Here is a 12974-nt window from a genome sequence, read left to right as displayed (position 1 = left end):
ATTTTGAGAAATTTATGACAAGCTCCCAACGAAATCTGTACTAACAGACCTAGAAAAAAACAAGGCACTAATTCAAACTACGTTACTGTTGTGAAGAGTATTTACGTCAGTGTTTTAACTGATGATGAGACATTCGAAAGAGGAGTCGGACAGCGAGACTTCATACCACCCTAAAATCTGTACAATGGTCGCAGAAGAAGTTTTCATATTCTTCAAATAGGAAATCACTTAGGTTTTGATGATGGTGTTGACTGTTTGTCTCTGGTAGCTATCAGTAACGAAAGGAAAGTTAATGAAGCCAGTTTGAAAGTAGCCCGGAAAATCAGCATTAAGAAGCCTGAAGTAAATTACAAACAACTTATGGAGACGATAAGCTCCGTGGCTCTGAGCACTATGGGACTTAACATCTGAGGTCATCAGTCCCCTAGAACTTAGAACTAGTAACTAACCTAAGGACATGACACACATCCATGCCCGAGGCAGGAGTCGAACCTGCGACCGTAGCGGTCGCGCTGTTCCAGACTGAAGCGCCTAGAACCGCTCGGCCACACCGATGAGCTCCTTGATCAACATATCTGGCTGCTATGCGGAGGATCTGGTTTCGACTCCGGGTACTGCCAGGCAGTTTTTCTCGGTAGGTCGACTTGAACGGGGTACACCAAAGCCTCGTGATGGCAATTGAGAAGTTGCTTGATTGAAAAGTAGCGACTCCAAGGTCTGGCAAACTGACAACGGGACGGAGAGCAGTGTGCTGATCCCTTGTGCCAAAACCGAGAGAAATGCTCAGACGTAAAAGTAAATGCAAATCGTTTTAATGAAGTTTATTACAAAAGGAAATGATTACAATACTTAACTTTGTGAAACACAGATGTGTCACAAGCAGTGGGCGACAGACAAATAAGAAACGTCTTCAGTGCAGACAGTGCTACATAGTAGAAGCGGAATGATTAGTCTTGATACTGTTCTTGAACTTGCTGCTGTAGAACTCGTAGAACTGGGTAGTCTTCAACTGGGCGACGGCCAGTCTGGTGCGGCGCTTATGTTCTCTTCGCGTAGAGGTCGCTGCCGTCGCTTTGTCGTCCTAGAGAGTGGTCGGTCCGCATGCGATTGGCTAACGTCTTCTCACAGCCCTGTCTGCTCTAACGTTCCCGACCGGCGTGCCGGCGCTTGACTTTACGCCGTAACTATGGGTGAGTCTCAGGGGAATGATATAAGGACCACTGTTTTTCACAAATACAGGGTGTACATTTTAAGTTGACAAACCAGAATAACTCGAAAAATAAGCTTCACACGAAAAAATGTGTAGAATCCAAAGTTAGTTACTTTCGAGGGGAACATCTACTGGTGCTAAAATTAGCCCGCCACCCTAGCCCCTTGGGGGTGGGGCGCGAGGCAACTTCAAAATTTCAAATGGGAACCCCCATTTTTTATTGCAGAATCAGATTCTACATAAAAAACTACGTACATTTTGTCTTAATCATTTGTCCTGATTCTTGGCAGTCAATTCAAGAAAATCCATGTTCTCACTTTTGGGCGGAAAATGGTTACAGATCAATAAAAAATATTCACTTACTTCGTAAATTTTGATTTGCTACAACTGAAACTCTCCCTCTCTCACCATAGGGTGGGGTCTGAGAGGGAGGAATTAGAGTTTTACAAATGTTGACTCAAATATTAATTTTTTCCGCAGATTCGGTTTGGGTCAACATTTGTGGAACTCTAATTCCTCCCTCTCAAACCCCACCCTATGGGGAGAGAGGGAGAGTTTTAGTTTTAGCGAATCAAAATTTACGATGTAAATAAGTATTTTTTATTGATCTGTAACCACTTTCCAGGCAAAAATGAGAACATGGATTTTCTTGAATTGCAGTGCCAACTACCAAGAATCAAATGTTTAAGACAAAACATATGTAGCTTTTTTTATGTAGAATCTGATTCTCCAATAAAAATGGGGGTTTCCATTTGAAATTTTAAAGTTGCTCCACCCCCAAGGGGCTCGGGTGGCTGGCTAATTTTAGCAACCAGCAGACGGTCCACTGGAAAGTAATCAACTTTTTGATTCTACACATTTTTTCGTGTGAAGCTTATTTTTCGAGTTATTCTGGTTTGTCAACTTAAAATTTACACCCTGTAAACACAAAGATCACCCAGAACATTATGACCACCTTCATATTAGGCGGTATGCCCCATCTTTGGTACGGATAACAGCGGCGACGCGTCGTGCCATGATAGGTCGCTGTCGGGGGCCGGCACCCCATCTGCACACACGAGTCACCTACTTACCGTAAATAACGGGGAGGGGGGGCGATGAGCTCTGACGCCATGTTCAATCATATCCCAGATGTGTTCGATCGGGTTCATATCTGGCGAGTTGTGTTCCTCGTGAGCCACTCCATCACACTCCTGGCATTGTGACATGGCGCATTGTCTTGTTGAAAGATGCCTCTGCCGTCGGGAAACACGATCGTCATGTAGCGGTGAACGTGGCCTGCAACCAGTGTACGATACTCCTTGGTCGTCATGGTGCCTTGCACGAACTTCACTGTACCCTTGGATACCCATGTGAATCTTCTCCAGACCATAATGGAGCCGCAGCCAGCTTGTCTCAGTCCCGCACTACAGGTGTCAAGGAGCTGTACCCTGCAAGACGACGAATTAGCACCAGTTCATGGCTTGATGAAGAAGGTATTGGGATTCATAAGAACGTGTAACGCTCTGCCGCTGCGCCAACGTCCAGTGCCGAAGGTGTCGTGCCCATTTTAATAATAGTTGCTGATGTCGTGGTGTTAACATTGGCACATGCATGGCTCGTAGGCTGCAGGGGTTCATCTTTAGGTGACAGTGGCACACAAAGCACACTCTGCCTCCCATAGCAAGGTGGCTTGGGGAGTATAGATGTATGTGTATAGACAAACTGCGCCAAATTAAGCAAATTGACATAGGATGACGCAGCGGGCGGTCGGTCCCTATTGGACCGTATGCGGCAGAACGCGGAGCTTTGTTTTTTTGTTTCTTTTCCTTTTTAAACGAAAAGAGTATATTTTAACAATGAAATCACAGTACCAACTGATGTGTTCTTGCTTGTAGGACCAAGAAAGACAATAGAATAAAGAGAACAATTGTAATGGCCTGCAGTGCTCTTGTAAACTAAAAGGGATTTTCCAAACACAGCGTCGGTCCTCTCTCAAGAGGCAACTTTATAAACAATCAGGCTTCAGAAAGGGGCGTTCGTGTAATGATAATATATTCCCAATAAGACAAATTATTGAAAAACCTCTGAAATTTGTCTTAGAAACGCCTTTAGCATTTACTGAATTTGAGAAGGCCTTTGATAAGATAAAAAGATCTCTTTTGTGGAAAATGTTGGAAATAAACATTTTTCCGAACTATCTTATTAACACAGTAAAGAGCCTAAATGTAAGTGCAAAAATATTTGCAATTTCGGGTTCGAAAACGTCAGACGAAATTTTAATAAATCAAGGTGTTTGACAAAGGTGAAGTCAGTCACCCACTTTACTTAATTTATGTACTGATGACCAAGTTATGAAGTGGAAAGATGAAATACACTTAGGAATTAAACTAGTATCTAGCGTACCATTAAATACTTTGTTATATGCTGATGACCGGACAATTATGCAGGAAACAGAAGATAATTTACAAAGAGCTGTATACATATTGAGCCACAACGCAATATATTACAACTTAAGTATATCTGCAGATAAGACGAAGATAATAGCTTCAAAGGACAGAATCCAGTCAGATAGAACTTACAATAAATGAGAAAATTTTAGAATAAGTATCCCACTTCAGTTATCTAGGATGTGATATTAGTTTTAACTAAGACAAAGACATTGAGAAGGAGGTTAATAAATATCAAGCTATCTGCCGGGCAACTGGAAGGACTTTGGGGTGAAATTCGAGAAAAGAAATACAAATGAAATTATATAAAGTTATGGCTGTACCTGCTCTTGTACATGGTCCCGAATTATGGAGAGTAATCTAGAAAGAAAAATCAATTTTACAAGTAGCAGAGCTGAAGTTCGTGAGATAGGTAAGAGGCTATAACAAAATGGATAAAATAATAACAATAAGAACAAACTTTAAAATCTTTTCAGTTAATGATAAGATAGAAAAGAATAGAATGAAAGGGAAGGATCATTTTCATAGAATGACAGAAAACGTATTCCCAAATAGCATAATGAATTATCGAGGGACTCGAAAGACAGCCCTAGGTAGACCTCGTAAGAGATTGCTGGATGGATTATTGATAGAAACCAGGACAGGTGATTACAACACCTCACCCTTGAAAGGAGATGATGGTGATGTGATAAACAGAGTTTCTGACCACTTCTAAATTACGGCAGTCAGACATGGACATTTAATGGGAAGAAAAAAGTTATAATTTTAGGGCTATTCAGCGGGCGAATGGGGAGATGCAAGTCAGAAAGTTCTAAATGAGATACGAAAACAAACAAGTAGATGAAGGAAAACGTTAATTACGGCCGTGATCTGAACTGAATCGAGGTGGGCGAGACACGAAGCCAGGCGAATGGTCGGTGGGTGGTATAAGGAAGTTCTTTGACGGATTCTAAGAAGTCAGAAAAGAACTTGGCGACATGATGGAGAGTGCATAATGATGACGATGACGTTGATGAAGATGATGATGGCGACGGTGGTGATGACTCAGGAGAAGCGAATCACGATATTTCCAACAGAGAATTGCAAGTGGTTGGTGGCCGGATACTGCGATGCATCATCACAGGAGTGATTACTGGAGCAATGGACGACTTTGTACAGTGCCTTCCAGCAATTTTTCCAGTGCCGCTCGACTTCCCCAGTGTATGGGAGCTGCAACGTCGTCATCGGACGGGGCTCGGCAGCCGATACGAGCCGCACTTCCGCTTCCGGCGCTGTCGGCCGCACTTCCGCTCTCCCCCCCCTCTCTCCCCCCCCCCCCCTCCCTCACACACACACCATCAGCCGCTCCAGCGTCCAGGACTAGAATGACGATGCTTCATTGACTTGCTTTAACTAATTTGTATTTAGCTCTCTATGTGCTCTCTCAGCAGTTGAACGGAATGGACAGTGTCTTGAAAGGAGGATATAAGATGAACATTTAAACATTATGAATCACCTCGAATGGAACGATCTATTGATACGTAATCAGCATGGTTTCAGAAAACATCGTTCTTGTGCAACGCAGCTAGCTCTTTATTCGCACGAAGTAATGGCCGCTATCGACAGGGGATCTCAAGTTGATTCCGTATTTCTAGATTTCTTGAAAGCTTTCGACACCGTTCCTCAGAAGCGACTTCTAATCAAGCTGCGGGCCTATGGGGTATCGTCTCAGTTGTACGACTGGATTCGTGATTTCCTGTCAGGAAGGTCGCAGTTCGTAGTAATAGACGGCAAATCATCGAGTAAAACTGAAGTGATATCAGGTGTTCCCCAGGGAAGCGTCCTGGGACCTCTGCTGTTCCTGATCTATATAAATGACCTGGGTGACAATCTGAGCAGTTCTCTTAGGTTGTTCGCAGATGATGCTGTAATTTACCGTCTAGTAAGGTCATCCGAAGACCGGTATCAGTTGCAAAGCGATTTAGAAAAGATTGCTGTATGGTGTGGTAGGTGGCAGTTGACGCTAAATAACGAAAAGTGTAAGGTGATCCACATGAGTTCCAAAAGAAATCCGTTGGAATTCGATTACTCGATAAATAGTACAATTCTCGAGGCTGTCAATTCAACTAAGTACCTGGGTGTAAAAATTACGAACAACTTCATTTGGAAAGACCACATAGATAATATTGTGGGGAAGGCGAGCCAAAGGTTGCGTTTCATTGGCAGGACACATAGAAGATGCAACAAGTCCACTAAAGAGACACTACACTCGTTTGTCCTCTGTTAGAATATTGCTGCGCGGTGTGGGATCCTTACCAGGTGGGATCGACGGAGGACATCGAAAGGGTGCAAAAAAGGGCAGCTCGTTTTGTATTATCACGTGATAGGGGAGAGAGTGTGCCAGATATGATACGCGAGTTGAGATGGAAGTCATTAAAGCAAAGACGTTTTTCGTCGCGGCGAGATCTATTTACGAAATTTCAGTCACCAACTTTCTCTTCCGAATGCGAAAATATTTTGTTGAGCCCAACCTACATAGGTATGAAGGATCATCAAAATAAAATAAGAGAAATCAGAGCTCGAACAGAAAGGTTTAGGTGTTCGTTTTTCCCGCGCGCTGTTCGGGAGTGGAATGGTAGGGAGATAGTATGATTGTGGATCGATGAACCCTCTGCCAAGCACTTAAATGTGAATTGCAGAATAATCATGTAGGTGTAGATGTAGAAATGCAAAACGAGGATAACGGAATGTAGCCGAATGAAGTCGGGTGATGCTGAGGGAATTAGATTAGGAAATGAGACACTTAAAGTAGTAAAGGAGTTTTGCTGTTTGTTGAGCAAAATAACTGATGATGGTCGAAGTAGAGACGATATAAAATGTAGACTGGCAATGGCAAGGAAAGCGTTTCTGAGGAAGGAAAATTTGTTAACATCGAGTATAGATTTAAGTGTCAGGAAGTCGTTTCTGAAAGTATTTGTTTGGAGTGTAGACATGTATGGAAGTGAAACATGGACGATAAATAGTTTGGACAAGAAGAGAATAGAAGCTTTAGAAATGTGGTGCTACATATGAAAGCTGAAGATTAGATGGGTAGATCACATAACTAATGAGGAGGTATTGGACAGAATTGGGGAGAAGAGGAGTTTGTGGCACAACTTGACAAGAAGAAGTGACCGGTCGGTAGGTGATGTTTTGAGGCATCAAGGGATCACAAATTTAGCATTGGAGGGCAGCGTGGAGGGTAAAAATCGTAGAGGGAGACCAAGAGATGAATACACTAAGCAGATTCAGCAGGATGTAGGTTGCAGTAAGTACTTGGAGATGAAGAAGCTTGCACAGAATAGAGTAGCATGGAGAGCTGCATCAAACCAGTCTCAGGACTGAAGACCACAACACAACATGTGCTCTCTCATACATCGGAACACGATGACGTTGGTGAACCAACACCTTGACGAAAGTGGAAATCATTACACCAACAACATCCTGACCGAACACTACGGAAGTGATTCTCCTCCATTTCCATGCTTGTGGAATACGTTGGTTAGAATTTAATCGTTATGGAGGTTATGTCCAGTATTTTTAGTACATAAAAAGAAAACGATTTCAACAAATGAAATTGGTGTGAGTAAACGATGGGTACTGTGTTTGTCTAACGTTACCGGCACTCTCCATGTGCAGGTCGTAACGCAGAACACCCAGATAACACATACGTACAACTTATGGCCACATTTAGGGCTTCAAGAAAGGTTAAGAATTATACCGGCAGATCGCACAGGCGGTTTGCTGCATTTCCAGAACTACACAGCGAGTGGTGATGAGACGGACTCTGGAAAACAGCAGTGGCAGGCAGAGAATGTCGTAGTACTGTTCGGATGTCTTTCGATGGGATCAGCTGAAATCCGGTCAGACGTGACGGGCAGGGTGTCTCCACGAGCTGTTATTACAGGAAGCACGGTTGACATCTCCAGTACGTTTACCGCTGTTTGTGGCGGTTAGATGGCCGCCTAGGTCTCCGTAGTCATTTGCATCTCCAAAACTTGGAATCCTGTTGTGTGGAGCTATTGAAAACGACAACAAGACATTTCTGGTAATGCATAAATCCTGTTATACTCTTGATGGCCAGGGTATCGAATAGCATACGGCAGAGTCATAGCCAGCCACTGTGACCGAGCGGTTCTAGGCGCTACAATCACGAACCGCGTGACCGCTACCGTCGCAGGTTCGAATCCTGCCTCGGGCATGGATGTGTGTGATGTCCTTAGGTTAGTTAGGTTTAAGTAGTTTTAAGTTCTAGGGGACTGATGACCACAGATGTTAAGTCCCATAGTGCTTAGAGCCGTTTTGCAGAGTCATAATGATAGTTTACATCACAGCCGCCGTGATAAATGTACGGATCGTTGACTAGCCTGCCCATAGAACATGTGTGGTATACGATGGCGAGACATGTGTTCTCATACCAGCCTCCAGACAGCAATCTTCACCAACTGTCACAAAATGTCTTCTGACAGAGCAATGAAAACAAGAACTATCATTTAATATCCGTTACGTTTGGTAACAAACTATAAGAAAAAGAAGATGTAACTCGTAAGGATCATCCGAATCAGACCGAAATCGGCAGATGTGGTGTACATGTACAGACAAACAGATGATAACAATTTTTTTTTTTAAATGTATGAATCATTAGAGAGAAAGTGCTTCAGAATCTGAGCAAGTCGATAACGAGTTTGGCCCACGTCTGGACCTTACGCGACCAATTACTCGGTTTGGCATTGACTGAAAGTAAATCGAAGAAAGATGAAAGTAATGAGAAGATGCAGAAATGAGAACAGCGAGAAACTTAACATCAGGATTCATGGTCACGAAGTAGATGAAGTTAAGGAATTCTGCTAACTACACAACAAAATCACCAATGACGGACGGAACACGGGGGACATCAAAAGAAGACTAGCACTGGCAATAAGGGCATTCCTGGCCATGAGAAGTCTACTAGTTTCAAATATGTGCCTTAAGTTGAGGAAGAAATTTCTGACGATGTACGTCTGGAGCACAGCATTGTATGGTAGTGAAACGTGGACTGTGGGAAAACCGGAACAGGAAAGAATCAAAGCATTTGAGATGTGGTGCTACAGGCGAATGAAAATTACGTGGATTGATAAGATAAGGAATGAAGAGGTTCTGCGCGTAATCGGAGAGGAAAGGAATATTAGAAAAGTTGAACCTGATCTGTCCAAAAAGAGGTCTGTCCATGAAGGAAAACCTGCAGTCTACAAATCTCTTACTAAATCATCAAACAAACAATTTTCTTAATCTAAAGGATATTGCACACGGACATGTCCGCAAGGAGTAATACGCCAATTTTTTTGAATTTTAATGTACTCATTAGTTGTTGCAAAACACATAACTAAAACACAGGACAAAACTACAGCTTTCTTTCAAACGTCCGCCATTTCACTATTTTGTCACATTAAAAAAAACTATGCTATCGTTCAGTGCACAGTGTCCAATAGATTGAGAAAATTATTTGTTTTTTGATTTCACGTACTGTTTGCCGCCTACAGAACTTCCGTCAGGGATGGGGGGCTTAATGTTGACTGCATTTCTTGAAAAAATCGGAAAATTTTGTTCAACAACCAATAAATAATCTACAAAAAGATTTACGTTGTTTGTTTCATTATTTTTTCCAAAGAAAAATAGTACAAAACGACTAGTTTATAGCCTCACTGAGGAGAGTTGGCCATTGAAGTTACGCTATGTGATCAAAAGTATCCGGACGCTTGCCTAAAATGACTTATGAGTTCGTGGTGCCTTGATGACAGCTTCCACTCCATCAGGTATACGTTCAATCAGGCGCTGGAAGGTTTCTTGGAGAATGGCAGCCCATTCTTCAATGAGTGCTGCACTGAGGAGAGGTATCGATGTCGGTCTGCGTTCCAAAACATCCCAAAGGTGTTCTATGGGATTCATGTCAGGACTCTGCGCAGGCAAGTCCATTACAGGGACATTATTGTCGTGTAACTACTCTGCCACAGGCTGTGCATGACGAACAGGGGCTCGATCTGGTTGAAAGACGCTATCACCAACTTCGAATTGCTCTTCAACAGTGGAAAGCCAGAAGGTGCTCAAAACATAATTGTAGGCCTGTTCTGTGATAGTGCCACGCAAAACAACAAGGTGTGCAAGCCCCCTCCATGAAAAACAAGACCACACCGTAACAGCATAAACATAAAATTACTGTTGGCACTACACACATTGGCAGATGACGTTTACCCGGCATTCGCCATACCCACACCCTGCCATCGGATCGTCGCATTGTGTACCGTGATTCGTCACTCCCCACAACGTTCTTCCACTATTTAATCGTCCAATGTTTATCCTCCTTAAACCAAGCGGCGCGTCGTTTGGCATTAACCGGCTTGATGTGTGGCTTATGAGCAGCTGCTCGGCCATGAAATCCAAGTTTTCTCACCTCCCGCCTAACTATCATAGTACTTGGAGTGGATCCTGATGCAGTTTAGAATTCCTGTGTGATGGTCTGGATAGATGTCTGCCTATTACCCATTAAGATCCTCTTCAACTGTCGGCGGTCTCTGTCAGTCAACAGACGAGGTCGACCTGTACGCTTTTGTGCTGTACGTGTCCCTTCACGTTTCCACTTCACTATCACATCGGAAACAATGGACCTAGGGATGTTTAGGAGTGTGGAAATCTCGTTTACAGAATGACATAAGTGACACCCAATCATGTGACGACGTTCGAAGTCCGTGAGTTCCGAAGGAGCGCCCCATTCTCCTCTCTCACTATGTCTAATGACTACTGAGGCCGCTGATGTGGAGTAACTGGCAGTAGGTGGCAGCACAATGCACCTAATATGAAAAACGTATATTTTTGGGGGTGTCCGGATACTTTTGCTCATATAGCGTACCAGCTAAGAAATATTTCGAGGCACATCCATTGACATCTGAATTTTCCACATCCCCATCACATGGAAGAAAGAAGAATTAAGGGACATGTCCACAGACGTCTCCATCCGTGTTTAGAAAATAGGAAGCTGTGGATCCTTTTTCAGTTTAAATGATGATATGAACAGAATATGTCTTTAATGCAGCGGTTTCCATTGCGTTCTGCATCATCATGCCGTTGATGATTGCTGATTCTTCCACCTTTAGGAGCGTTTCCCATCCCATGGACGAGAGAGTGCCCTCAGCCTCTGTCCGTTCGTCCGTCCTCTTTGACAAGGCCGTTAGCAGAATAAGGCTGACTTCTTATGCCGGAAGTCTGCGGCTGCTAATGCTGATAATTAATCAAAATTTAAGCGCGGCGGGTTTCTAACTTGGAACCGAAGACGCTTTGATAGTAACCAAAGACGCTACCCCCTTTTTTTGTGATCTAATTTTGTTCGTTTTCGTTCATTTTATTTGTTCGGAGCGGACGTCCGATGACTCTTGTTTAAGTTCATCGTTGAGCGAATAACTCAGTTTTTTTTTCTTTATTACAGAGGCCATCTAACCCTCTGACCGAACACGCTGAGCTACCGTGCCGGCGCCACTAGACCACGGGTGCAGACATTAAAGACACATACTGTTTATACAAGGGCATATGGTCTGTAATTGAAAATGTGTCATGATGATCTCTCAGTTGGGAAAAGATTCCGGAATAGTCCCCTATTCAGATCTCCGGGACGGGACTGCCAAGGGGAAGGTGACCTTGAGAAAAAGACGAAAGGATAACGTTCTACGAGTCGGGGCGTGAAATTTCATAAGCTTAGAAACAATAGGGAAGCTGCACAATTTGAAAAGGGAAATTCAAAGGCTCAGTCTAAATATAGTAGGGATCAGTGGAGTGAAATGGAATGAAGACAAGGATTTCTGGTCGTATGAGTGTAGGGTAATATCGACAGCAGCAGAAAATGGTACAACGGGAGTAAAATTCGTTATGAATAGAAAGGTATGGCAGATAGTATGTTACTGTGAACATTTCAGTGGTAGGGTTGTTCTCATAAGAATCGACAGCAAGCCAACATCGACAACGAAAGTTCAGGTATACATGCCGAAGTCGCAAGCTGAAGATGAAGAGGTAGAGAAAGTATATGAGAATATTGAAAGGCTAATACAGTACACAAAGGGAGATGAAAATCTAATAGTCATGGGTGACTGGAATGCAGTTGTAGGGGAAGGAGTAGAAGAAAAGGTTACAGGACAATATGGTCTTGGGACAAGGAATGAGAGAGCAGAAAGATTAATCGAGTTCTGTAATAAATTTCATCTTTTAATAACAAACACTCTTTCAAGACTCGCGAGAGGAGGAGGTATACTTGGAAAAGGTCGGGTGATACGGAAGATTTCAGTTAGATTACATCATGGGCAGACAGAGATTCCAAAATCAGGTACTGGATTTTAAGGCGTACCCAGGAGCAGACATAGAGTCAGATCACAATGTAGTAGTGATGAAGAGTAGGCTGAAGTTCAAGAGATTAGTCAGGATGAATCAATATGCAAAGAAGTGGGATACGGAAGTACTAAGAAATGACGAGATTTGCTTGACTTTCTCTCAGGCTCTAAGTACAGCAATAGGGAATAGCTCAGCAGTAGTACAGTTTAAAAGGAATGGACATCTCTAAAAAGGACAATCACAGAAGCTGGAAAGAGACACATAGGTACAAAGAGAGTAAGTGCGAAGAAACCATGGCTACCAATAGAAATACTTCAGTTGATCGATGAAAGAAGGAAGTACAAAAATGTTCAGGGACATTCAGGAATACAGAAACACTAGCCGCTGAGGAATGAAATAAATAGAAGTGCAGGGAAACTAAGACGAAATAGCTGCACGAAAAATGTGAAGAAATCGAAAAAGAAATGATAGTCGAAAGGAATGACTCAGCATACAGGAAAGTCAAAACAACCTTCGGTGACATTAAAAGAAATGGTGGTAACATTAAGACTGTAATGGAAATTCCACTGTTAAATGAAGAGGACAGAGCAGATAGGTGGAAAGAGTACATTGAAGGCCTCTGTGAAGCGGAGGATTTGTCGGATGTGATAGAAGAAGAAACAGGAGTCGATTTAGAAGAGATAGGCGATCCAGTTTTAGAATCAGAATTTAAGAGAGCTTTGGAGGACTTAAGATCAAATACGGCAGAAAGGATTGATAACATTCTATCAGAATTTCTGAAATCATTGAGGGAAGTGGCAACAAAACGACTATTCACGTTGGTGTGTAGAATGTATGAGTCTGGCGACATGCCATCGGACTTTTGTAAAAATGTTATCCACGCTATTCCGAATTCTGCAAGAGCTGACAAGAGCGAGATTTATTGCACAATTAGATTAACAGCTCATGCACCAAAGTTGCTTTCAAGA

This window comes from Schistocerca serialis, chromosome 2 (assembly GCF_023864345.2).
Source record: "Schistocerca serialis cubense isolate TAMUIC-IGC-003099 chromosome 2, iqSchSeri2.2, whole genome shotgun sequence".
Classification (NCBI taxonomy): Eukaryota; Metazoa; Arthropoda; class Insecta; order Orthoptera; family Acrididae; genus Schistocerca; species Schistocerca serialis.
The sequence above is the reverse complement of the archived record's forward strand: the minus strand, read 5'-3'. Positions refer to the sequence as shown.